Here is a 23,319-nt window from a genome sequence, read left to right on the forward strand (position 1 = left end):
AATCTATATAGTATAAACATAAATTATTTATTAATTTAATACCATATTATTATTATTTTTTAACATTAATTATGTAATAAAATATTATAATAATAAAAAAATATAAATATTATAATTATAAAAAATTATTCCAAATATTTAATAATTTAATTTCGTAACTAAATTATAATAAATTTTCCAAAAAACTCTAAAAAAACATTTTAACATAGAGAAAATAACATTACTATCTTCTACCTAATACAAAATCTGCGCTTTATAACTGAATTAACCACAAGAACTAAACCTCCGCGGTTAAGATCATTACCCCTTGTGTACACCACCTCACCTTACGGTCATATAGATTCTCTTCCATTGATTTGATGATATCAAGGTGACAGCAGTAGAAGATCAAAGGTCAGCCAGGTAGGTAACAAGTCGTTTTGGGCTTTTATTTTCAGCAGGAATTTTATTTTCATGAATTTATTGACTTAGTAGGTGTTTTTATTTTAGAAAATGGTTTTTAAAATTTTAATTTGATTATTAATCATAAAATAGATTTTTATGGAATAAGATATTGATATTTTTCTCTAAAATAATTATGATATTTAATTAAATTAATTAATTAAAAATTATTAGGTGAATAAATGTTATTATAAAATGAATTAAGATTTTTGGGTATGTAGTATTGATAAATCATGATATCGTAATAAAATCTATTTATATATTAAAAACCTCAAAATACACTAAGAATTAATCTTCATTAAAAATCTAGTTACATGTTTTTTAAATGTATATATATTTGAGTTATTAATTTTTTTTATAATTCATAATAATTTTTATTTAAAATAAAGTTTAAATTTAGTAATAATTTTATTTTTTTTTATTTTATTTTTTTTTAATTTTAATTTTTTACGCCACTTGAAATGTATTATGAAGTATTATTTTTATAAGCTATTTAATTTATATGGCTATGTTAGTTTTATATATGAGAAATTTTATTTTCATGTAATAAAATTGGGCATTAGTCAATTTCAAGATAATATGAGATGAAAAATTATGTCATCTTTGCAACATTAAAAATAAAAATAAAAATAAAATTAATTAATTAATTTAATTAATCAATTTATTAATTAAATAGGTTACTTATTTATCAATTAGATACTCGGGATTTAATTAATTAAAAATAAATTAACATAAAAAAAAAGAGAAAAAGAAAAAGAAATAAAAATACAAAATCATCAAAACGAAAAATTATAAATTAATTATATTAATTAATTAATTAAATTATATTAATTGATTGATTAATTAATTAATTAACTAAACCAATTAAATAGTTTATTATATCTATTAATAATTAAGAATTAATTTATTAAAATAATAATAATTAGAATAATTAAAATAAAATAAATAATTAAAACAAAAATAAATTAAAACTCAAATAAATAAAATAATAATAAAAATTAAATTAAATTAATATATGTAGGTTAAGTGGGCTTTCACTATTTAGGATTAATTAGGTTTATATATACGCTAGTCCGAGGATTCTTCTCTCAAAGAAATCATTCATAATCTACCGTTTTTGGTCCTAATGATGGACCCCCTTTGGGGTTCGAAATATGGACATGATAAATATAATAGTGTGGATAATCCAGATCATACTAAACCAAACATTAAAAATATCTAAGATAAAAATTACTCTCTTAAATTGTCCTTCATATACTCGCATTAAATCTAAATTTTAAAATATTCCTAACATTACAATTTTTCTTAGTCTTTTCAATGAGTAAAATTGTAATAATCTTGCAAAAAATGTCTGGAACACTTTTTGAGAAAAAAAAATGTTAGATAATTTGGAATATTTTTTTACTTATTAATTATTATTATCATAAATATATTATTTTATTTTTTAAATATATTATTTTAATTTTTTAAAACATTAAAAATAATTAGATTTTTGATATTAGATTTTTTTTTAAATATAAAAATTGCAAAATATTTATATTACAAAATTAAATATTTTTTTTTTTAATTTAAATATTGAATTAAAGTATATCTTTTTTGATGATGATAATGATGGTTGTTAACGTCCATTAAGACCAAACTTTGGTCTATCGAACCTAAAGAAACGAATTATTTAGTTTGATTTAAGATTTTATTCCTATGCTCAAAAAGCTTAGAGAGAAGCCTCCCGAGCTCACTATAATTTTGACATCATAAAAGGCTAGGAAGGTCAATATTGCAACAAAGATTATGAAACTGAGATCTAATGTGGTTGTACACTGGGCACTCTAAGAGGAAGTGATTTTCATCCTCGATGTTCATATTCTCACAGAGATGGTAGATCCTTTCCATCCGTGGTGTTTTAGGAACTGCCCAATGACCTCTTTCACTATGGAGCTCATGAGAGTTCGTTCTAATCTTGACTATATTAATTTTCTTCTTTGAGCTAGTTAAAACAGAGAAATATTTTTGATCTTCTAGAATGGGGTTGATGACCTCCTTATAATATCTTAATTTTCTTTTCGTTGCTAAATCTTTCTCACATCACAATTTTTCTTTGAACTTAGAAATAACAATATTTTTAATGTTATTAATGTTTTGTAGTGCAACATTCTCGTCGATCTCCTAATGGTTTAACCAGGCCCTAGTGTCTTTATACCAACCTCGTTTGAGCCTTAGGTGGTTTTGGCTGGAATTTAAAGCTAGCTTAGGAAGTCTATGGTCTCCTATGTTATTGAGTTTGTGCTTGTACAATAGAAGCCTAGTCATAGCTAGGCCCTTGATAGGGGAAAGACCCACTTCTATAAGGAGAATAGGATAGGGTGTACTGCTTTTAATTTTGAGGTTTTACGTTATAAAACGCTTCTGGATTTGCTCAATCTTTCTCCAGGATTCTCTAGAGATGTTGCAACCCCAAACCTCACATCCATATAAGATCACAGGTTGAAGATGATGTAGATTTTTTTCTTTTTCATTGCAGTGTTATGTAGAGAAGTTATTTATTATTATTAATAGTTTACTTATATGTTTTATATTATTTTATATTATATGAATTTTAATGTTACTTCTTAAGTTATTTTTATAATAAAGATTTGATTTAATAAATTATTTATTTGGTTAAATTAAGGTTTTTAAAAGTTTGGTTTAAGTAATGATAAATTTTAAAATTTGATAAAAATGACAATGATAATGATGATGGTGATGTTAATAATGACGACAACGATAATGATAACAATGTTGTTTTTTATGATAATGATAATGACGAGGACGATGATGGTAATGTTAATACTTCTATTGTTGATGATGACGACAACGACGATGGCAATGATGATAATAATGGTGAGGATTAGGACAATGATGACGATGAGGAAGAAGATGATGGCAGTGATGCTAACGATGTTGCAAGTCTATTGAGAACATATTTGGTTTAGGACCTAAAGAAAAGTAAGGAAAATACATGGGTTTCTTTAGAATTCTCTTTATATACTGAAAAGTTTTAAGAGAAGCATATGTAAATCACCATATTTTTGAAGAGTGAAAAAGTTGGGAAGGTTGGTATGGCCACATACACTTTGAAAATGGGATTTGATGTAGGTGTACATTGTCAATATAAGAGAAAGTGATTTTCATCTTCAACCTTCTTAGTGTCATAATGATGACAAGTTCTTTCAACTTATAACATTTTAGGAATCGTCCAACACCTCATTTCATTATTGATTTAGGAGGATCCTAAAATGCCAAATTTTCGAAGTCCTTGAAACTCATCGAAACTATCTCAAATCGAAGAGCTTGTTGTTATGAATCCAATTATGTGGCAACACTTCAATTTGACACCGTATGAGAAAATTATGGTCTGCTAAAGTTTTTGGAAAATAACTACAAAAATTGTAGGCAGGACCCACAGGGATTATATGGCACTGATGTAAGTAGTACGGATGCTACATCAACAAGGTGACGTGGAAGTATGGTCGACAAGGAACCAATCGAGAGCCGACACATGGCATGTGATGTCAGTGACCCAGTCAGTAGTATGAGCCAATTAGGTTGCACCACATGGCACCCAATAGTGGCCTACCGATTTTCTTAACGAGACGACAATTTGCACCTTTGTGGTGGACGAAAATGACTAAATTGTTGCTTAGTTAATTTGTCCAATGAGCTCCAAAAAAATCGGCTGGAGTTTTAACCATTGGGGCTAATATTATAATAATAAAAATATCTTAACAAGATGATTGGCCGATGGTCAAACCCAGCCAACCGAGCCCGACCACATTATATGTAATCGACAACGGGATAACCGCAACTAGTTAGGCAAGTGGCCGCCGATTTTTGTTTTATTATTAAACATATATATCATGACGGTCGGATTTGACAGTTCGAACCTATGACCTCCGACCCGCCAATGACTTAACATGTGGTGGGTAACCGTTGGGCCAAGCTAGCCGTTATAACCAATGCACTTGAATATTATATATAATATGAAATTGCCATTCAGATGGTAGGGGAGAAACTCTTATACGAGGGAATTTTGACACCACGAAACTGGGTGTGTGGAACTCTGCCTAGGTGAAACTCTGGGTGTGTTGTTCAAGGGGAATATTCCCTTGTATATTCTAGGAATATTCCTGTGAGGGAATCTATAGGGAATCTAAAAGATTCCCTAGAGCTCCAGAGGTCACCAACACAAAACATGGTCAAGTTTATACTCATATGAACTAGAATTTTGCCAGGAGTTCAACTATGTAGTCTATTTCTTCATCTGAGTAGCATATTTTTCACCCATATCCAGAAGAGAATCTTGTGAGGACTCTAAAAGATTCCCAGGGAGCCCAGATTTGACCGAGACAGAAAGGGGTCGAGTTTATACTCAAAATTCTTGATTTTTCTCCAGGATTTTGATGGTGCAGATGGTGTTTTGATCCGAGCAGTGTATTTTCAAACCATCCCCAAATTTGGAGGTATAAGGTGTATTTTGCCATGTATTCATTTTAATTTTGTTGCTAATGAAGGAAGAAGCCTCCCCACTTTGAGTAGGGCCCAGAGACGTAGCCCACATCGAGTGAACTCCATTATCAATTTTCGTGTCTCTTTCTCTTTATGGTTGCCTTTTATTTCCCTTTTCTATTATGTGTATGCATTCATGGTTACATGCTCTTTTAAATGCAATTTTTTATGCATCCTTGAAGTGAAAAGATCTGGATCAATTTTGGTATCAGAACAAGTTTTTTGTTGATGTGAATTGCAAGTGTATGATAACCAGGGCAAAGCTCTGAAGAGGTGAAGGAAAACTTAAGGCCTTTGATTCAAAAGTAGGGTGTGCAACACGAAGAAGGAAAATGACTGAAGAAGATGGTTGGTTGGAGGAAGAGCAAAATTTTCGCAAGGCCTTTTACAACATGGTTGACAAGGTTGACAAAATTTTTGCAAAGTATGAGAAGGCAATGGCGAAGTAGGAGAAGAAAGAAACAGATGATCGTGCCTTAGTAAATCAAGGAGGAGGAGGAGAGGAGCCTCCTGAACCCCCATCTCCATCTGCCAGTGAATGCTCCACTTCTTCCTCATCCTCTCATTGTTCTAAAAGTAGAAAATCTCATAAAAAAAAAAAATTTCAAGTTGGATGTCAAGTTTGATTTGCCTATGTTTAATGGAGAATCTAATGCAAAAAAGCTAGATAACTAGATCAGACAGGTTGAAGTATATTGCCGCATACAACGAATCAAAGAGGATGAGGCCAAGATCCAGTTAGCATCCCTTCGACTGAGTGGCACTGCTCTCGTATGGTGGGAAAGCAAGCTGCAGAAAGGTGGTAAGAGTAATCATAAACTTCTTTCATCTTGGTCCGAGTTTGTTTCTGCTTTAAGAGGACATTTTTACCCATTGGGCTACAGACAAAAGACCATGATGGAATGACAACATTTGAAACAAAATAAAGGTCAAAATGTTCATAATTTTACAAAGGAGTTTAGGAAACAAGCATTAGCATTGAATGTTCCATTAGACTCTCCTGAGACGTTGATGAAATACATTGGCTCTTTGCATAGTTATTTGTGTCATTCATTGTTATTATTTGAACCTAAAACTCTTGATGAAGCTAGTGTGAAGGTTGTACATCTTGAAAGTAGGGGGAAGCATGAGCAAGATGATCGCCCAAAGAGGACAACAACAACTAAGAGAAAGGAAGCAAAGCCCTCTTGTACTCATTGTGAGAAAGAAGGGCATAATGAGGAGCATTGCTAGAAATTGCATTCAAAATTGAGGCCAAAGAGAAATGGAAGAAAAGAGAAGCAAAAGACAGTCGCTACCGTGCAACAAGACCAAGAATTTGAATTAGAGGATGAAGAGAAGATCACAACTGCAGGATTTTCAAGTGTTGGAATAATTGACCTAGGATCAGACTCAGGTGATGAGATGAAGATTGCAGCTCTTGGGATTGCAGAAGATGGACCTATTGACTTGGGTTCTGATTCAGGCGATGAGACAAAGATTTTAGTAGATGTTGTGCCAAAGATGAGAAGGGCACCAAAGACTACATGGCTCCAAGAACTCGAAGAGATCAACCAAAGCATTCAAGCAGAGAATATTGAACTAAGGAGACTCCTACAAGAAGCAGAGGAGGAGAAACAAAGGTTACAACATTAGTTACAAGCCAAGGAGGAGGCCTTGGAAAAGTTGCAGCATAACAAGCCTGAGGTAAAAAGTGATTCTTCAATTTCATGTTCTTTTTATGATGATGATTTTGTTGCTTTTGAAAAACATACTACAAGAATTGGATCAAAATTGATGAAGAAAATGGGGTATCAAGGAAAGGGCCTCGACATTAATGGCCAGGACATTGTCAATCCCATCAAAGTGGAGGAATTGCCTCGCTATGCAGGACTTGGTTATGTTAGAAAGGAGGTTGGAGAATGCTCTAAGACAACTAGTGACCAATCAATGACAAATGACGGGAGCACATCACAACATTCCAGTGATAGTGAGGATTCCACAGGAATTTCTCCTCGTCAGGGATGCACCAGGAACAATTGTTCAAAGAAGGCTTGGAAAGTTTGGAGGAGAAAGAATTTTTGCAGCCATTGCCACAAAGGGGGACATCATAGAGCCATATGTTGGGAGATCCATCCAAAGCAACGACCGAAGGAGGACCAGAAAGACCCTGTGAAGGAAGAAGGACCAGTCAATGAAGAAAGTCAGCTATAGGAAGAGACCCCATTCACCTTGTTGGGTAAGAAATGGGTAGCATTTTTAAGTAGTTGAACATGGCCACATTTTGTAAATCACATGTTGCGAACTGATTGTAAAAGTGATGAAGAGTTTTCCATCACTTATGAAAGCAACATGATGATGATTTTGGCCTTTTGTTGATAGTTGGGGTATTGGCTTCTGTTGTGATTATGATGTAAACTTGACCAAAGAGTGTGTTGTAAACTCTTGGCAAGTATAGGGTTTTGCTTGGGTCATGTCTAGTCTTGTAAAAAGAACATGTATTTTGCAAGATGTACTATAGGTCTGCATAGAATGCAGGTGTCGGTTCATCACTTATGGCCCCAAAGTACAAAGGTGAAGGAGAAGGAAGAGTGGCTTGTTAGGGCACTTGTTGTGCAGATGGGGAAGTACAACAAATTGTGGATAATGTTCATGCTTTTGGAGGACCAAAAGCTCCTTAGTGGGGAGGAATGATCCAGGAGGATCCTAAAAGACCAAATTTTCGAAGTCCTCGAAACTTAGCGAAACCTATCTCAAATAGAAGAGCTTGTTGTTCTAAATTCAATGACATGAATGACACCTCAATCCGACACAGTATGAGAAAGCTATGGCTCGTTGAAGTTTTTGGGAAATAGCTAAAAATATTGCAGGTAGGACCCACAGGGATGACTCGAGGCTGACGTTAGTAGTATGGACGCCAACATCAACAAGGTGACGAGCCTGTATGGTCGACAGGGAGCCAATCAAGAGGTGACACATGGCAAGTGATGTCAACATGGCAAGTGATGTCAACATGATATCAACATCCTAGTCAACGACCCAGTCAACAGTACAAGGAAATCAGGTTGTGCCACATGGCGCTCAATAACGACTTGCCGGTTTTCTTAACAAGATGATAATTTGCACCTTTGCAGCATACGAAAACGACCAAATTGTCGCTTACTTAATTTGTCCAATGACCTCCAAAAAAATCTACAAGGGTTTTAATCATTGGGGCTAATATAATAATAATAATAATAATAAATTTTAACAAGATGGTTGGCCGATGATCAAACCTGGCCAATCGAGCCCAACCACATTATGTAATCAACAACGGGATAACCGCAAGTGGTTAGGAAAGTGGCTAGTAGTTTTCATTTTATTGTAAAACATGTATATCACGACAGGTGGGTCTCGCGGTTTGAACATGTGACCTTCGACCCGCCAACGAATTAACACGCGGTGGGTAGCCATTGAGTCAAGCTGGTTGTTATAACCAATGCACCTGAATATTATATATAATATGAACCTCCATTCAGAGGGCAGGGGCGAAACTCTTATACAATGGAATTTTGACACCATGAAACTGGGCGTGCGGAACTTTGCCCAGGCAAAACCCTGTGATGTATCGTATGAGGGGAATATCCCTTGGTATATTCTAGGAATATTTATATGAGAGAATCTAAAAGATTCCTTAGAGCTCCATAGGTCACCAGCACAGAACAGGGTCAAGTTTATACTCATCTGAACCAGAATTTCGTCAGGAGTTCAGCCGTGCAATCCATTTCATCATCTGAGTGGAAATTTTTTCACTCATCTCCATAAGAGAATCTTGTGAGGAATCTAAAAGATTATCAGGGAGCCCAGATTTCACCAAGACAGAAAGGGGTTGAGTTTACACTCAAATTTCTCGATTTTTCGCCAGGATTTTGATAGTGCAAACAATTTTATGAGCCAAGTAATCAATTTTTAAACCATCCCCAAATTTGGATGTATAGGGTGTATTTTGCCATGTATTCATTTTTTATTTTGCTACTGATGAATGAAGAGGTCTCCCCACTTTGAGTAGGGCCCAGAGACATAGCCCACATCGGGTGAACTCCGTTATCAATTTTGGTGTCTCTTTCTCTTTATGGTTTCCTTCTCGGGGGTTCACTCAATAAACCTCTGACATATCACGTGCGTTCATGGCATATTAAACAATACCCTTAATTTGACTACATATTGGAAAATACCCCTAAAAATCACATTATTTAACCCCCTACCAATATGAACCCAATATACCTTCCCAATTTAAAAACCCCTACTTTCACTAGATATTGTAGATATCCATTTTTTCATTAACATTTTATATACCCCTTTATATTTTTTCATTAACTTTAGGCTCCATTTTTTATACATGCCAATATAAAAACACTCTACCCCCTATATATCCCCCATTATATTATGTCATTTTTTCCTCAATAAATATCCCCCAATATTAACCCACGTGGTATGGTATTGCTCCCCAGTGAATCCCCCACGGTTTCCTTTTATTTCCCTCTTCTATTATGTGTATGCATTCATGGTTATATGCTCTTTTAAATGAAATTTTGTATTCGTCCTTGAAGTGAAAAGATCTTGATCAACTATAAAGATATTTCTCTTAACTCAATAATTATCAATCTAAATTTCTAAAATAATTTGTCTCTTAACATACCAATTTCTTTTGGTAAGCTAGCTAGATTATCTATATCAACTGAGAAAAACAAGAAAATACAAAGACAGGTCCGCTGGGCTACCGCTAAGGAAACCAAACCAACAACATAAAAGTGATTTTGTTCAGGGTGTTTGAATAACAATATCGATCCAAAATTTCTAACTTAAGAACATAAAACTATAGGTATCAACCTTTGAACCTAGGTGTTCTATATGCTTATAACTAACTAAGGGGCTTGCAATGCTTCCCAATAAAAGAGAACTAGAAAAAAACTATGTAACTAGAGCATGGCATAATTCAACTAGGAGTAGTGTTTTATGAGTCAGTTTCCTAGACATAAGAAGTTGTTGACGTCAGGGGCTTGATGTCCATTGCTTTGGATCCCTGAGAAGTGGTTTTATAGTCCACTTATTTAATTTGCAGGTGAAGCTCATCCAATTGAAGCAATATAGCTTGTCTCTCAATTATGAGCTTAACCATGATGGTCTTCACCCGCCAATACAAGTCTAGGGTTTGAAACTATTTAGTGTCCCAGGTTTTGGAGGTGTCGATATCCCATGTCGAAAACTCTATATCCTCACGAATAACCTTGTTTCTAAAAAAACTCCATTCCAATAAGACTGCCTCTTTAGTAGATTTGGTGGTCTCTTGGATGATAAAAGGACTGCACTTACGGAAAATAACCTCAGAGGAGTCTACCTCATGTTGGGCATGGGTGATAGGATTACAATGCAAACCTCACTTGTTATGAGCCTTCTTTCATCGTGCCATAGGGGATGTGTAGAGTAGATTATGCCTAGGAATGATGCTAGAATCTTACCAACAAAGTCAGGGGGAGTGGGGCAAATTTTACTGAAAATTTAGAGTAGAGTTAACTATATATGGAGAGATTGCATATGACAATGTTGCATGAAAATGGATCCAACAATGGACTAAAACAATATGTTTCCTTAGCTTGGTTCACTCATCTTGTAGAACTATGTTAGGAACTAGAATTTAGTGAAGTATGGGTAGGCACAGTGAGGACGCGAGGGGTTCCCTATGGCCCCAATGGCAAAATTGAAACATAATTCTCATGGAAATTGGGAGTAACAAGCAATAATCTTGCAGAGATGTACACCATGTTTCAAGGAATAAATCTAGTTAAGCACCTATCTATCAACAATATTATAAATGTGGGAGATTCTAATAATATAACCATGCATCTAATTCCTGGGACCTATCATGTAGATAACAGACTAAAATCTTTGTTCAATCACATAAACAAATATCTTTCCTCCTCCATAAGTTTCTAAACTAACCACATACCCAAGGATCTAAAAACAGTTGCAAACTCTGGAAAATTCAGCTACAAAGGTAACACCAAGATCAATGAAGGTGGATGGGATCATAAGGGATGTCCCCATTCTATAGAATTGAAAGTATGAGTTATAATCATAGATGATTAATATGGTTTTCTTGATAATTATTATTGTAAATGTCGGCCAGAAGTTGTATGGTTTTAGGCATTTTTTATAGACTCTATATCTTTAGAATCCTATGGATGTATGTAGCTAATTTAGATCGAAAGAGACTATCAATTTCTAGTTATGCATTAAAAAAGTTAGATAATCTCTACCACTAAGAAAAATACATGCATTTTTTTTTGTTGAAAAATACAAAATTTGCAATATAAACTATTGTAATACTGCCTGAAAAGGAAAAAAGAAGAGATAACATACCACAACAATAATTTCCTCTTGATCGTGTTGGTAGGATTCCAACATCGTTCCTAGGCATAATATGCTCTGCGCATCCCTTATGGCACGAGACAACATACTGGAACACGGATAGAAGCAAGTTGAGGGCATGAAATCATCCAACAAAATCCCCATCATAGTCTCTGTTATTTTACAAGGCACAAGAGATGAATATTCTAGAGACCAATCAAGCACGGGTGAAAATCGATGATAACTATAATCACAATAGAATGACAATGCACTTGAAAATCGATTAAACTCATTATTTTTTGTGCATGGCAAGTGTCTTTTACTATCACCAATTTTCTCCTCAGAGGACAAAGACAAAAATTTGGGTTGTTATGCTCTCCTGAAGGGATTGTACTACGTGTCACCCAATACCTCTTAACTTAAAATTATGAATACATTTTTTCTAAAGAAACTAATAATTAACGTGTTAAATTAAAAATTCCAAAAAAATATTATTATACACATTATAAAAAGTATATTGTTTAAAATGATATTTAATCATTGCATCGAGAGATGCTCTCAATAAGGAAGAGATGTTGTAATGTAAACATAAACATTTTGACTCTATCAAATAAAAATAAATAAAAAAAGAAATAAATAAAATTAATATTTATTATTGTCGGTTTTTGGGCCCCAGGTTTTGACAACCCATGCTTTTGTCCATGGTGAAGCCTATTTAAAGGCTTGAGGAAATCCATTATGGAATTCAAGAGTACCAACTTAGATCCATTGACTCAGAAATTGATCCTTCTCAACACTTGATAGATTCAGATTTAACATGAGCCTAAAATGGTTATACTTTAAAATTATAATTTGGACCCATAGTTTTTTTTTTTTTTTTTTTTTTTTGGGGGGGGGGGGGGGGGGGATGCGGGACGGATGGAGCCCTAAACACCCTTTCTCCTTGGTTTCGTGCCTTCTCTATGATTGTTGGTGGGTTTTCTCTTGTTTCTTTGGCAGGGGACGCGTTTCTATACAAGTTCTCTCTTTGCATAGTGCTGATGCAGTATTTTTGGGCTTCTGCCATGGTTCTTGGGGTTCTGAATGTCGTTGGTTTCGCCATTGTCATCCATCCCTGGTTGACCCCATTGTTCGTCAAATTCTGGAGTCGTTGTTGGCAGTCAGTTGGGATTCATGGCCCATTGTTGTCGCTTGGGGATTGGCCTGTCGCCACCTTGGTTCATGGTTGTAGTCTTTGGCTTTCTTTGTCGACTTTTCCTTGTGTCTGAAACTCATTTTATTTTTCAAGCAACCCGTCTTTGGGCTTGGTTATGTGGCTTCTGGGGCGGCCTATTATAGGTTTCATTCTTAGAATGCCGTTAACCCTCTAGGGTTTGTTCATGGGACTTGGTGCTAGATTTGGGGTTTCCATGGTATTCTCAGAGCTTTTAGGTTTGTTATCATGCTACCCATTTTTGGGCTATTTTTTTTGGGTTTCGGTCTTGGTGGACTTTTTTTTGCGCTTATGCGTGTGATGAGGCTTGTCGTAGCATCTCCAGGTGCGTCCAAACTGGTCAGAGCATCTTCCGGTTGTACTTTTTAACGATTTTGCGTGCGTGTGCGCGTGTGTGTGTGTGTGTGTGTGTGTGTGTGTGTGAGAGAGAGGCCTGTTAGAGCATCTCCGGGCGTGTCTAAGTGATCATAGCATCTTTTGGTTGCTTTTTAGTTTGCGGGCATTGAGACCTTTTATCTTCTACTTTATGCCGGGTCTTGCCGACCCACATTGTAATGATTCACTCCCTGTTTGTTGGGTCATATCTGGCGCTCCCTATGGGGATCTTAAGGCGAGACTGTGTGCCCTGCTATCTTGTTTTTGGTATTCCATGATTTAGATTACATGAGATATGAGATATATCTTAGCAATTATGCATATTATTATTATTATTATCTAATTTTAAGGTCATGACAAAGCTAGACACCAAATTGGTGTATGAGACCCCCTTGTTTGTGGGACAAGGGACCCACCTCTGTGCAACGATTTGACTACTAATTTTACAAAGGCATACATACTCTACCCCTTTGATTTTAAAACTGTGACGTCTTAGGAGGAAACACATACTCTTAACTATATATAAACAACTTTTATGTTAATAAAAAGTTATTTGTTTTAAAAAAATAATTTATAACATTTTAAATTAGGGGTTAGGAGTTAAAATGATTCACTCGTTAATTTTCTGGACATATGCCAAAATAAATGTGGAGAGAGAACGACATGGATCTCCCGATGCCCCATATAGCTCCCTACAAAATTACATCACAGAGTACATCCTGAATAAATGTTTTCAAATCTCCCGTGATGGCATCTCTTGTGGTTTACGCGAGGGAAAAAGAGAAAAGATAATGTTAGAGGAAACCTCCATTAAAAGTGATGTTCAGTTAAAGGTCCGAAGATTTAATTGGCTTCGAGGAGCTTTGATCTGTGAGCTCGGAATGGGTTCCCGCTCCCGCGTCAGATTATCAAAGAAGAGCTCCGATCAGATATTCATTTTGCCAATACTTTAGGGAAACATATTGAAATTTCTTGAATTTCAGTAGTGGTATTCAAGATCGTTCAATGCTGGCCAGGATTTTGGTTTTGATTTTTGTCACTTTTTTCTGATAGCTTAAACGGAACACTGGACGCTGCTGATGGTCTTTAGCGGCCACAGGAATTGAGCTTGAATGTTGCAGGTATGCTTTGTCTGGCACTATCTTTGTTTTGAAATCATTTTAAAATAATTATGAAATAATTACTGCCCCTTTAAATATTTAAAATAGATGAGAACTTTAAGTGTGAAGAGAATGTGTAAATTTATGTAAGACGATCGCGGCTGATGCAGTATTTCGATCATTTCTCTCATACTTCACTCTTTCTTAGATTGCTGGGATAATCTTCTGAACACTGTTAAATATCACAAAATGTTGGAATATATTTTGCATTATTTGTTAGATCTCTCAAAATTGTTAAACAAATTGCCTGATCCTCGTTTAGTCTCTCTTAAAATTCCTGGCGAAAGTTATCGTGAAATGTCGAGTTTAAATTTCATGCCCAAATTGCTGTGTTTGTGAACATTGAATTATTAGTTGTTATTATTCTTAAATTCTTTGATAAAATATTCGTCTTTCATAAATCTCCAGGGATATGTCCCGCGGCGTTGTGAATTTGATGCAAGTTTCCTTAGTTTTGCATCGGCATCCTTAAATTTGATAGGGAACTTTGATGTTAAAACTACGAGGTTTCTTGTCTATGGCTTGCAAAATAACGGTTTCTCGAAGAAGATCGTCATCGTTGATTCATCTGTCGAGAAAAGCATGTGTTCTTCCCAAATTGTGTTTACTTACTGTATTATTTCTTCTCCAAAATTTCTTTTATGAATTCGTTGAGAAATGCAAACGTGCATCTGAAATTCGTAAATGGAATTTGCACATTGTTTTATGGAATTCAAATGCAGCTTTCTTGTTCTCTGCACATGTCTTTCTCACCTACTTTTTGAAGTGTCGCTAGGCATGAATGCTAGACAATTTCGTAAACAACAACTGTTAGAGGATGTTTGGAGTGGAGAGGCGGATCAAGATTTGCATAGAGTAGGGTTTATGGCTTGGTCAAGATCCTAATATTCCATTGCATCCAGCCTTAACTACCAGGTTAAAGCATAAAAACGACTTCCTACATAAACAACCATGGAAGGATATTTAGGAAAAGTTAACCATGGAAGGATATTTAGGAAAAGTTAATCTCATCAATGATATATGCTAGAATATTTAGGAAAAGTTCATCTAATCAAAGATATATGCTAAGATATTTAGGAAAAGTTCACTTAATCAATAATCCATGCTAGGGTAGCTTCCCCACCAATTGGAGTGGCAATCCCAAGTTTAAATAGAACTCCGACAAGTAAATTTATTTTAATACAGAGTTGCTTAACTCTCACGAGAATTATGGCACATCTGCTTTAAGTTGAAGCCAATTTAGAAATTGTACTAGTCAACGGGGAATGGGACAAGACTCAGGAAAAAGGGATCATGCCTAATAAACAACCATGTCAAAACATCGGAGGATATATACGAAAAGTTCAGTTCATCAATGATCCATGTCATGGCAGCTCCACCACTAATTGGAGTAGCAATCCCAAAGTTTAAATATAACTCGGACAAGTGCACCTTTTTTCATACGGAGTTGCCTTATTCTCACAGGAATAATGGCAAATCTGGTTTAAGTTGAAGCCAATTTAGAAATTGTAACGGTCAACAGGGAATGTGACGATATCCATGTAAAAGGGATAATACCCAATAAATAAAGGAGTAACTTAATAGTGTTAAATCTATTTAATTTATTTATTTTTAACAAATTTGATAAAATTTTTGTTAAAAATTATAGTTTTAACTTTTATTCGATGGTTGAAAAATTTGATTTTCTTGAAATTTTGGCCCTTTTAATTTAGCTGATCAAAATTTCCAAAAATGAAAAATTAGGGTGAAATTTTACTCACTAAAAAATACAACCATGATTTATTTTATCATCAATTATTAATATTTTAGCATCAATCTTATATATTACTTAATAAGTTTTATACTTTCTTTACTTAATATGAGACATAAATTTCTATTCATGTATCTATGTAATGATCTTTCTTGATTAATACGATCATCAAGTATTGTTTGTGTGTGTAAATCTTCTTTTTCATATATTTTTATATGTCTTATGTATAATTAACAGTGATATCAACATAAACATTTATGATAATTATTAGAAAGAAGTTCCAAAAATTAATTTAGTTGATAAATAGTCTTGTAGAAAAGTTTACATAAATTTTAATATCAAATCTTATTAAATCTCTTGAAATTACCATTTAATGTTTTGGCTAACCATTACCATCATCTTTCCACAAAAGTAATATAAAACATTGTTACATTAGTAGGTGCTAATATAAAACTGAATAATGTACGAGGCTAACTCAAGATAGGTTGTTCATATATAGACTTATGTAAATACTAAATACACCGCTCATATCAATTCTCATATACATTATTGATATTGTTACAACCCAGTTTCGGTGGTTTAGCTACCTAACACTAACACTAGCTTTGATAGTTACATAATAGTAACATAAAGTTCACACAATACAAAAGTATATCTAAGATTAATTTAGAGTTCATTGTCTTCTCCTGTAGCACCTCGGCTCAAACCAGATCCCCAAAAGGGTTCTCAATATCTCTTTAAAATCTTAAAAATCTTTATTTGCCTAAAAAGAAACTATTTTTAGCTGCAAAAGGAGCGTTTAATCTTTGTCATTTTCACCTACCTCATGGAAAAAAAGCTGTAACTGCTACAAAACTTGACCCTTCATCTAAATTGAGTTCCTTTTTCTATTTCTTACACTGAAATAACTTCCTTTTGACAACACGATAAGGGTGTTTTGGTCTACCCCCAACCAAAGTTCTTTTTGCTTATCGTTGACCAAACATCAAAATATTGATTTGAAGTTTGAACACTACATATGGGTTCACTCGTATCCATTGAGTCGACTAGATAATCATCTGTTATGCTTGGCAATTCTCTAGGAGAGAAAACTGGATACATAACTTATATTCAATTGCGCTTCACCAAATTTTTTGGCTTCCAACACATGGAAAGTCACTTATGGCAGCGTTGATGTGTTTTTGGTAACAAAAATACACTGAGCGAAATGTCAAAATTGAGGATCTACAATGTACTCCCCACTATGTGTAGGTGCTTTTCGAACAAATAAATAATTCATTTCACACACACCCATGCATTGTGAACTTGTATACTTAAGATTGTTCATTTTAAATTGACTTATTCTTTCGACATGCTTCAAAACAGTCACAAGTATACTTATTTATTGCATTTAACACACTTGTTATTTGGTGAAGTAGAAACTGGATAACTTCTCGCTTATATCTTCATGAGCTTAGAATTAAAGAACATTTTCTTAAATAAGAAATTGTCCAAATGGATAGTGAGATGGACTGCTCTCATTTGAATATGCATCAAGTTTCAGAAGCACCATGAATTGTAACATCAGCAAATGTCATTGGGCATTCAGTATTATGAGACATAACAACATAGAAACAATGACATTACAACGTTCTCGAACTTCGATAAAGCAATACCCCAAAGTGCTGTTCTTTTAGATTTTATACTATAACTATACGCTAAACCAAACTAGAACACACCAATAAAAATCTTAGATGGGGGTTCTCAAAACGTCATTCAAGTCATAGGAAAACTTGGATGACAACTTTGCAAACTTATATGGAAAACATCAAGGTTGGGAGATTCCAAAGCCACTGGTTCTGCCCAAGAAATCTCTATATCTAGAAATGACAATGATCTGTAATTGCTAATAAGCCTACGAGGAACATGATTCTTCAACACCAATATTTTATTTTCTTGATTAAAGTTCTACTATTAAACGAGACCCTTCTCTATTGTTTGGTGATTTAAATCATCTTATTAACGGGGAAAATTTTAAGGATGGAAAATTATTTTGAAGTTTAAAAACATTGGCTAATCTCACTAGTCCCTAATATGCAAACTATAAAATGTTTATTGATGTATTTGTACAATTATTCAAATTTATAATGATTTTATATATACTGTCTATATAATGTTGGCTATTTTTAAGGTAAAATAATTTTATATTGTAAAATTTGGGTGAATCATTTTTATAAAAAATAAAAATTGGCGTATCTTTTTTTTTGGGGGAAAAATGATGGAAATTAGCTCACCTACGAATATTAGCCCCTAAAATTTTCCATGCTTATTAATGCCGTAATAGATTATGCCTAAAACTCTACTTACACATTCCATCTTTCTTTTGTCAAAGTCTTACTATGCTGGTATATTTACTTGGCATTCAATAGTTTAAAACAAGAAGAAATTCACATTGCACAACCAAGAAAATGCGTTCACACCGTGAAATCAAATTTCGTTCTAGAAACCCAATAAGGAAAACCAATTAAAATGATAAATATTTTCTTACACTTCGAGGTACACAATTATAGGCTTGGGCACATGTATTCCAAAGAACCCAGATAATCATTGCAAACAATACTGGGGTCCCAAATGTGCCACCGAGTCATCTCTGATCTTTGCCATGTCCTGTCAGGATCCCAAGCCATCTTGATCAGTGTGAAGCATCCCTTGCTCCACTCGCAGTCCAGCTCATCATAGGCTCCTGATGCCCTCTACATGCCGCCACTAAGTAGAGCGTCATGGTAGTAAGGTCTTGATCATCTTCTCATGAAATTGCTCTATCGAATAGTCCCTCTTGTGCACCTTAGGGGCGGACTCCTGAAGATGCAATCTAATCCTGGTGGGATTGAACCCTCGTCTGCTCGAGCCTCCCCTGATCTCCTTCTGCTGATCACCTTGCCACATCGATGAAGTTCCCCACACCATCAATGAATCACTAAAACCAAATGGAAGATCTGGATGACCTTCCCCTGTTGAAACCAACTCACCTCTACGGATAGCTGAATTGCTCAGCCTTGCGATGCCAGAATCCCCTTCTCGTCACAGAAGGAACCTATCCTGTTGACATCGTGACACCCCGATCATGCCCGACTGCTGAACATGCTCGTATCAGACCCTCCTCTTCGACAACGCTCGACCACTATATCCGTCCCGATTAGCGCTATGACCAACCTGCTAGGGCAACTTTGCAATGCTCGAGTCCGCCACTCCACGTCTAGCCTCGATCTTGAGTGACAACTTGCCCGCCATATGACGAAGGTCTCAACGACTCTCCATGTGTCAGTGTGGAAAAAAGTTGGATCACCCTCCATCGTAACCCTACCCATCGATAAGTGGAGGGATCCTCTTGCCAATCGAATCCCTGGATCCCCTAACCATACTGGGAGGTCACAACTCTCACTCCCCATGGGTTGCCACTGTGTAGCACTGCTACCTGCTAGAACCCATCCGACCCTCATCTTTGATACCTGTATATCTCCCATAGGTGGACCCCGAGTACTAAGAATCTGTCCCAAGCATGCCAATCTGCCCGGCTCCTTCCAACCCATACAGTGAAAACCACTATCCCAACTCCTGATGATACGCCTGGACACAACTTGGAGTCTAGGCACCCTCCCGTAGACGAAGTCCACCATCCATCGTCTGCCAGGCTCCTGTAGCGCCTCATACTGTCTCGCTAAAAGTGCATCATGCAACTCCCTTGCAATCACCTCCCCAAGCGTGAGCCCAAGGGTGGAACATATGCTACCTCGACAATCAACCACCTGATCCCTAAGCATGTATCCACCATCTCGTGCATCCATCAAATGTCTCAACTGGAGAGTCTCCTCTCCGCCCTTGACCCGCAGGGTCTCACCAACTGCCTTGGGTGGGCCTCCCATGCCCTGCCGCCTAAGCGAAGAGCATCACGGGGCAACAAAAAAACGCTTTGCGAATGTAAGCAACATTGGAGGATGATGGTTGGGTAGGTCCCCAAGGGTATGAATCTATGATCAAGAGTCCGCTAGGATACGGGAGAGTAACCCTATGGATGGCTTTCTCTCCACCTCGGATCTGTTGACAACCTCCTCGAAGCCCTGTCTCTGCTAAACATGGTGTTCCCATATGCTCAACCATGTCCTCGTTCCTAGGTGAGTTGCATCCAATGGTACACCTACTGCCCCCGTCCATTAGTCTCCTTGGAGGCAATGCTCCAAGAGCCTGTCGCGCCGCATCATCTGCCATTGCATACCACCCAGTATCACCGCACTCCTTGACATGCCATTGTACACCGCAATCTATCCCTGGATACCATTGGATACCCCTGACTACGACTATACCACTGTCCTGTGTCCCGCTTGTGTCATTGTACCTATCACTTCCCGTGTGTACTCAATGCGATGTGAGGCACTCATACTCCACCATGCAGTCCAACATACTACGACACACCCCTATCCATCTCCATGCCCATCTGCAAACTACAACTCAACATAGATGCTCTTACACATCCCTAGATGTGATGGCCTAAAGTTGTGTCCATATGCGTCGGCTTGCACCCGATCGATATCATCATCTCCATCGTTGCATCACCATAATGTTCAATGAGTGGATATCACCTCCACATCCTCCCTTAGGGACCCAAGAAGTGAATCTCCCTAGGTATTAGTAATGATGCCACCACTGCTCTGCTCCTCTATGTCCCCTCTGCCCCACATAAATGTGAAGAATCCCCAACTCCATATAAGGAACTGTCTAGTGGCCTACCAATCCCACCTCCTCCGACAAACTCCTGCCAGAGTATGCTGATCATCGTGTGATCCCATGTACAACCGTCATACCAAGACAACCTAAGGAGTCTACCCATAAACTGGTTGGCCATGGGTGCTGACCGAAACTCCCCTAGCAAATGCGTGCGCTCAACTATACCGCTAAGGTTGTAGTCGATCGACATATCTGGGAAATGATAGGTAGTCCCACCTGGATCCCAATGCTAGTCTGGGCTTCTGTATCCCCAGTGCCTGGAAGCTCCCATTGAGCTTCACTCGGGTCCACTACCATCTCCATAGGTACCAACTCAGAATCTTTGGCCATCCAACCCCAAGAGAGGGATTGGATGTACGAACTCCCGTACACAGAACAAGCCCTGCATCTTGCGGACGCTGTACCATGCACAACTAATGTCGCCCCATCTCATCATCCTAGTCAACACATAAAATATGTCGAGGTGACTCTGCCTCTCCCTCTCCAATGTGCAGAGGCAACCTACTAGGGCTACCAACCCATCTATGTATGTCTAAAGAGGGCTGCTCCGATGCTCTAATGTGCACTCTAGCTGGACCATTAGGGAATCCAATCGTTCCCCAACGCGAGTCAATTTGGCCATTGATTCGACACAAACCGCTCTCATGCCCTCCAGTTCCTTGTTTTGCTGCAGAATGGCCTCTCGTATTGTCGTGGCCTTCTCTCTCAATGCTAGGTCGGCTTGAAACTGATGAAATTGCCATGGGCATCTATCACCTGCAAACTCGGTCACAACTCTGGATACCTCAACAACTGTCAGCGTCTCATCCATGGGTGGCACCTCCTTAACAAATGGCTTTATGGGTGTAGGCTCTATCCTCTCCACCAAGGTGTCATTTGAGGCTATCAAAGAGGTCTCTAATAATGGTGACTCTTATGCCACACCGGGTATATTGATGTGCTCCTCACTATCCTGTGGGCTCTTAGCGTCATGCTCAACCTCCTCCTCAGGTTCCTGATATCTAAAGCTACGTCTCCACCAGCAAAAGTGCCCCCTGGTCTCACCCTCTAACTGTCCCCAATTTTGTCGACTTTCCCCACATGATGTAGATGGTTGCACCCCCGCGACTTGCGCACCTCTAGTGTCTCTGCTGTAAGGGTGAGGATGGGTCTGGTTTGTCACCCTCCTCAACTGGGAAACCCTCTCATCGTCCCAACAGATTCCACCCCAAAATTTCTACATACTGAATTTCCCTTGAGCAATAGGTTTGTCTATGGTTTCACCCGTCACTGTGCGTTCATACCCAGTTCTCCCATGTACTTGTTGGCTACCCACAATTGGGCCAAGATCAGGGTTCTGATACCACTGTAATGTTCCAAATTGAAATTTACAGCTAATAACAAACACATGAACTAGGCTATAGCAAATAAAATCACAATTAAGCATGCACCATCAAAAACACCAAGAAACTGGGCGAATAAGCTGAGCCATTTTATTAATTCTGGTATAAATGGGAGTACAATAATAAGGAACAAGTGCACTTGGGCTTGCGTAAGCAAGTTGAAGCAAACCCAAGGTGAGAAAGATGCTCCCAGGAGTAGAAATTTCGGCCCCCAAACTACCTTTGCGCTGCCCAGAAATTGTGCCACTGTTGCTACTTGAAAATGGTTCGAATCCCTTGCTGGAATGCCCAATTTGCTGTTGTAGCTTCCTCTTAATTTTCCCCACAGGACCCAGAAAGGAATTGGTTCCAATCCTTCAAACCAGAAAACCCACAAAATGGAGCAAATTACCAACAACTGCTGGCTGGAAAGAGACACCTATTTGAGCCTGCTAGTGTGCTCAAAAAATTTAGCCAAATTAATCTTGGCCTCTCCTCAATAAACCCAGAAAAACCCAAAAAGGGTTGGGCCTAATTCCAACCTTCTAAAATTGACCCCAAATAATGTGAGCACCCTCTACAACTGGGTAATTCGTATTGCCTAAAGAATAACTGCTAAAGCCCTCCAAAATTAGCTGAGAATTACCTCCAAGAATTATCCTTATGCCCCCATGTAATTCTACAGCCCCAACTCCGGTTCAAGCCTCCACAATCGACTTACTCCTCTAATGGCTATGCAGGCCCAGTCAAAGCACTTCTATGGTGGCCCAGGAAGAAGAATTTTGGCCTGTATGGAATCCACTTAGCCAATCGTTCAACCTGTTGCAAAATTGCTGCTAGGTACCAAGAGAATATGCCTCTAAATTCTTGGAATCCGCGATGTTATGAAGCTCACTCCCCACAAGAATGTGTGGTCCCTTACTGCGCCTAGCTTGCTCCTCAATAGCTCGAATCTCCATGTGAAACCCCTTCGTAAAAGCTCCAAGAATGTAGCAAAGCTCCCCTAGGGTGGCACTCGAAGTCCACTGAAATAGGACTTGAGATTTCCCCTCAGAAATCTCGTGTGCTAAACAACACTTTGTTGACCCAACTAACAGCGTGAGCAAACAACGGTTCAGATATCAGTTGAGCAAAAGATCCCCAAAATGATGCCCTCCACCTCTATTTATCTCGCTGCCCCCTCTATTCCTTCATGTGCCCCCCACAATTTGAGTTCCCTCTCCTCTTTCTCCCCACAAGTTCGAACTCTCCTAAGGGGGTACGAATTCCCTTTGGAGTGGCCCCCACATTCCACTTGCACTTTGATTTATTACCTTTTCTAATGTTTGGAAGCCTTTTTTTCCTAAAAAG

General features: G+C 37.3%; 1 protein-coding gene across 1 annotated transcript in view; it reads left to right on the forward strand.

The window, feature by feature from the left end:
* The first annotated feature begins 13,579 nt into the window (after positions 1–13,579).
* LOC149225674 (transglycosylase) overlaps positions 13,580–23,319 on the forward strand; it is a 152,395-nt gene continuing 142,655 nt past the window's right edge. The window contains exon 1 of the mRNA XM_089379983.1: positions 13,580–14,058. The gene's annotated coding sequence lies outside the window, so the exon portion shown is untranslated. The remainder of the gene's footprint in view (positions 14,059–23,319) is intronic.

The sequence above is a fragment of the Pinus tabuliformis genome, chromosome J (genome assembly GCF_031772625.1).
Source record: "Pinus tabuliformis cultivar Carrire ecotype Pingquan chromosome J, CPIR1, whole genome shotgun sequence".
Lineage (NCBI taxonomy): Eukaryota > Viridiplantae > Streptophyta > Pinopsida > Pinales > Pinaceae > Pinus > Pinus tabuliformis.